Raw genomic sequence first — 5,913 nt, 5'->3', positions numbered from 1 at the left:
ATCACTTCCTGTCTGTTTGATAACAGTTGAGAACTCCGCTCTTGAGGTTGTTCACATATATCGGTCTGTGTGCGGAAATGCTGTGTAATGGTGTGCAGGTGCGCGTCTGTCTCTGGTTCCTCCTCCGCAGCTCATGTTGGCGGGAAAGGTTACACCATGGAAATTGGCAAATACTACACATCCGGGCCGGACGATTGTTTTGATCCTTGTCTCGACTTAGGAGAATGACAGAGACAATGTTAATGATGTAGGTTAAACTAGCCAGCGTGTTGTGGCAATTACATTGTAAATGGCACAAAAATATCGAAGACATATTCTTCCAGTGTTCCGAAATTGTGCCCCAACTCAGCAGAAAAGTCATTTGTCTCATTGTTGCATAAATGTCTGGTTTCACTCTCATCTAACTCATTAATGAAAATGAAAATATCAACTAACCTGCGCATAGAAAGGATACTCATTTGTCAATAGTAACGACCTGGCTACGGATACAAGGGTTTAGGAACTATCGATGGAAGCATTCTGTGGGAATCGATTGACTCGATGGAATTTATAATGAAGGGTATTGTAGATCTTATTATTTATGTCATACCCTAGGATCCTTAATGGCACTAAAATTCATAATATATTTATGTATGCAGAAATGTGTGCACATATTTGTTGTTGGACAGCCACCTCTTAGCACAGCACTGAGGATGCCGGAAAGGACTCAGGCCCTGAGATCACACAGACCTGGCCTGGAATCCCAGCACCTCCGTTTATAAGCTGTGTGACCTTGGGCAAGTTACTCAACCTTTTTGCATTTCATCAATAAAATGGAACTATAAAGGCAAGGCGCTAGCATAGGTGAAATAGTGTGGCCTAGACGTTAAGAACCCATGTTCAGAAGTTGGGCTGCCTCCATTTGAATCCGGGCTCCCCCTCCTTGCTAATCACGTGACATTGGCCCACTCGCTGTTGGGTGGGGTATTAGTCAGGGTTCTACAAGGGAAATAGCACCAGTGGGAGATGATATATAAAGGTATTAGCTTACATGGTTGTGGGGGCTGGGAAGTCTGAAATCTGTAGGGCAGGAGGGAATGCTCAGGCACGAGCGGAAGCTCTAGCCCACAGCCAGAATTTCTTCTTCTTCGGGGAATCCTCTGTTTTGCTCTTAATGCCTTTCAACTGATTAAACCTGGCCCACCCAGATTACGGAGGATCATCTCCTTTTCTTAAAATCCACCGATCGTAGATGTTGTTCACGTCTACAAAAACGCTGCCTTCGTGGCAACATCTAGGTCGGTGCCTAACGAATGCTGCAGGCTTCTGCAGCCTGGCCACGCTGACAGATAACAGGAACGAGAGGAATAGCGAACACAGGGTCGAACAGCACGGTAGTGGGAAAGACTCAGACCCTGCCTGGCCAGAGTAAGTGCTCACTAAGTGTCAGTAAACCACTGTTCTTGCCGAGACTGAAGTTTGGCTTCCCAGGAACGGGATGGCCACCGCACAAGGAAGGGTCAGAGGCCCACGTGGGAAAATGGAGTCAGAGCCCCAGGACAACACTGGCTGGCTGTGTAGATGAGCGCCTGGGACCTTGCCTGGAGAAGGCAGAAGGGACCCCATAGCCCTGGGCCCCGACTGGAAGCCCGGTGGGGTACACTCAGATGGAAGGCAGCTATGATTTGGTATCTCTCGAGGCCCCTTGCGGGGTGTCTGGCCTGAGGCCAGAAGACGAGGTGGTTATAAGGTGGCCAACGGGAGGCCCTGCAGGTGGGCAGACAGGCGGGTGGCCACAGTGGATGTATCATCAGCCGCTGACTGAGGATTTGGGTAACTTTCATTTGCCGCCTTAGCCGGGAGCCAGGTTTAGAATACATTCCAGGAGCTCAAGTTCAAATCTCTAAACTAGGTCCCCAGGCCCCAGGCACAGCCGCATGATCAGCAGAATTTATCTCAGGGTGGGGGGGGCTCATCTGAAGTGCCTTTCTCCCCTCCCTCTGAACTCTTGCCCCTGAGACCTTTGCCCCCACCCTCTTAGACTCCCCTGGGAGCCTCTGTCCCAGAAAACTCCAGTCCCCCTGCATCCTGCTCCCGGATGCTGGCTTCGGGCCCGCTCCGCTCCCCCTGCACAGTGCCGGGTGGGGAACCATGGCTATGGAAGGGCCATCTGCAGAACAGAACCGGCGGGTCGCGGCCCACGGCCGAAGGGCTTACTATTCCCAAGGAGATCTGCGGGCCCAGGAAGAAAGGCAGCCCAGAGAAAGGTGTCGAATCACGTCACGGCGGGACATCCCACACGTGGGCCATCTGGGCAAGAAAAGACTCGGAGCACCGGGCACGCTTGCACATGAGGGTCGGTCCCACCGATAGAGATTTCAGAGCCCGGAAGAGCCTGATGTTCCCGGATGGCGGGGGGACTGTGGCTGAGGGAGCAAGATGACTTATTTTCCCTGACACAGGCAGCAGCTGAGAACCGAAGCCGACACAGAAGTTCCCAGGGCGTGGGCCCTGCCCTGCCGCAGCCAGCAAATGAGCAGGGGCAGCTCTCCCAATTCAGGGAACCACCAAGAATTCCAAGCAGGCCGCCCGGATTCCTGGGTGCCGCCCTCCCTGGCCGGCCCCACCTCAGCCCTGACCTGGTGGCCTTGGCAACTTCTCTGCTGACCTCGCTGTCCCACGTGGGGCCGAGCGGCCTGGGCTTCCAATCACTGCAGACACAGCAAGGGCTGAGCACTATTACTCGGGCCTGTGGTGAAGGGTTTAGAGGCAAGCGGCCGTCCTCCAGCGGCAGAGGGCTGACCAGGGATGGCATCACTGGGGATGGCCCCCAAGGCCCATCTGCCTGCTCTCTGGCCTGGCTGCCTCACCAGCTGCACTGCCCCCTTCACAGTCTCCCCTCTGACTGGACCTATCCCATCCCCCAGGCCACCCCGTGGCTCCAAACGTGCAGCCACTGCTCCCTTGGTCTGTAACATATTCTTTTGCTGTCCCTCCAGCTTTTCTTTTCAGGTGACTCCATTTCGTAGCATTGCCCCTCACCCCCCATCGCAACCCCCACAGTCAAGTTCCAATACTGCCTTGTGTATTCTCCATTGAAGCTCATAGTGCATTGTTTTAGTTTGCATACCTGTTCTTCTAGGCTATGAGCTGTCACTGTGATTTGGTTCCAATCATCACTTAATCCCCAGAATCTAGCCCGGTGTCTGGCACTGTTTGGCCAATGAGAAAAAAGGTGGGCAGAGGGATGGATGAATTAGTGTTGGCTGGATGGCTGGTTGGATACAAAGATGACAGAATGGAAGGATAAATGGGTCAATGTTGAATAGATAGGTGGACGGAAAGATGATGGATGAATGGATGGGTGGCTGGATGGGTGGATGGAAGGATGGATGGATGATGGCTGGAAGGAAGGATGGATGGATGATGGCTGGAAGGAACGATGAGTGGAAGGAAGGAAGGATGGATGGATGGATGGAGGCTGGAAGGAAGAAAAGAAAGAAGGATGGATAGATGGAAGGAAGGATGGATGGATGATGGCTGGAAGGAACGATGAGTGGAAGGAAGGAAGGATGGATGGATGGATGGATGGGGCTGGAAGGAAGAAAAGAAAGAAAGATGGATAGATGGAAGGAAGGATGGATGGATGGAAGGATGGATGGATGATGGCTGGAAGGAACGATGGATGGATGATGGCTGGAAGGAACGATGAGTGGAAGGAAGGAAGGATGGATGGATGGATGGAGGCTGGAAGGAAGAAAAGAAAGAAGGATGGATAGATGGAAGGAAGGATGGATGGATGATGGCTGGAAGGAAAGATGAGTGGAAGGAAGGATGGATGGATAGATGGATGGATGGATGATGAATGTGGCTCCACTTAATGGATGAGGAAGTGAGGTCTGGAGCTGTTAAGGGTTTTGTTCCCGGATGCCAAGCCGGTTTAAAGCAAAATGGAAATCACACATCCTGCTTCTTGACTTCTGGCTCTGAGCTGTGCGAGATGTAGAGGGTACAGGATGGGAGGCGGGAGGGGCCCCAGCTATGTCGGGCTTCAGCTGGCCCCCTGTAGGGAGCAAGGCACCCCCCCTTGACACCACAGGGACAGGGTGAAGCCTGCCCTCCTAAACTAGCCATGTCTGCCCGGATCCTTCAGTTCCTCCAGGAAGGAAGAGGCATTGAGAGGACCAATTAGGAGAGGTTGGAAATATCTAGAAAGACAGAAGGATCTCCTTTGCCCACCCCTGCTGGATCAGGGCATGGCTGCACTTCAGAGGCAGGTGGCTGAACACCACCGCGCCTTCCTCCTCTACCCAGAAGCCAGAGTCGGTAATGGCAGGCCACGCAGGCGATCCTGAGGGAGGGCGGCCCGAATGGATTTTCTTGAGGCAACGGATCCGCATTGGCCATTCTGAGTGGCCTATCTGCTGAACAGCAGAATTTCTTCTTTGTGAAACACCTTACTAACTTTTCCTGTTAATTTTTTTTATTTTCTAAGCTTTATAACAATATTTTCAGATTTGAAAAAAATGGGACGAAAACAATGCAAAGAACTTGCCAAATGGTAGCATGTTACATTTGCTGATTTCCTTTATAATTTGTTTTGTAATTCTCTCTCTACACGTACATGTATACGTGTATATGTATATCTATATACATATGTATGTAGATATACGTACAATCACATATATTATATGTGGGTGTATATATCTGCATATGTAATATAAAATTAGAGAGTCACTTTAACGTTTATTTATTTTTGGGACAGAGAGAGACAGAGCATGAATGGGGGAGGGGTAGAGAGAGAGAGAGACACAGAATCGGAAGCAGGCTCCAGGCTCTGAGCCATCAGCCCAGAGCCCGACGCGGGGCTCGAACTCACGGACCACGAGATCGTGACCTGAGCTGAAGTCGGACGCTTAACCGACTGAGCCACCCAGGCGCCCCGAGAGTCACTTTAGATACTTTTGCCTCTAATTACTTCAGCGTGTTTTTACTTAACAACAAATTCTCCTTCATCACCGCAGTACTGTTGTCAACATTAGTAGATTAACATTTCTACAATGGTAACTAATCTATATACCTGATTCAGATTTCTCCAGTTGCCCCACTAATATCCTTCCTCTGATCCAGGATGCCACCTGCATTTGGTTGCCGTGTCTCTTTAGCATAGGATCCTGTTCCCACAGGGGACGGTTTTCTTAGCCTTTCCTTGTTTTTCACGACCTTGACATTTTTGCAGAGAATCAGCTAGTTATTTTGCATCTGCCCTTTGCTCTGAGTTTGTCTGGTGGTGTTTCCTCCTGATGAGATAGATGCAGGTTACGTGAGGTTGGCAGGCTGCCGCAGAAATGATGCTGTCCTTCTCAGTGCGTCGTGTCAGGCGGGGGGCATGATGATGACCGGTCCCCTCGCTGGTGAGTTTGGCCTTGATCATTTGGTTCAAGTGGGGTCGGCCAAGTTTCTCAGCTGAAAAGCTATTATCTTCCCCCTTCACAAAGTGTTAAGTATCTTGTGAGAACATTTCTTGAGACTATGTAAATATTTTGTTTCTCATCACATGCTTGCTCACCAATTTTAGCATTGGGGCCATCGTCCTTGCCTGAAGCACTTATTGCTATGGTGGTTGCCAAAGGTGATTTTTCTGATTCCAACATTCCTTCTGTATTTCCTGGTTGGAATCCTAGAAGAGTTTCCCTTCTTCTCATTTATTTATATCAGTTTAAATTTTTTTTTTAATGCTTGTTTATTTTTGAGAGAGAGTGACGGCGTGAGCAGAGGAGGGGCAGAGAGAGAGAGAGAGAGAGAGAGAGAGAGAGAGAGACAGAATCTGAAGCAGGCTCCAGGCTCCGAGCTGTCAGCACGGAGCCCGACGCGGGGCTCGAACTCTCCAACTGCGAGATCCTGACCTGAGCCGAAGTCAGATGCCCCACGGAC

The sequence above is a fragment of the Panthera tigris genome, chromosome B3 (assembly GCF_018350195.1).
Source record: "Panthera tigris isolate Pti1 chromosome B3, P.tigris_Pti1_mat1.1, whole genome shotgun sequence".
NCBI lineage: Eukaryota > Metazoa > Chordata > Mammalia > Carnivora > Felidae > Panthera > Panthera tigris.
This window is presented reverse-complemented; position numbering follows the sequence as displayed.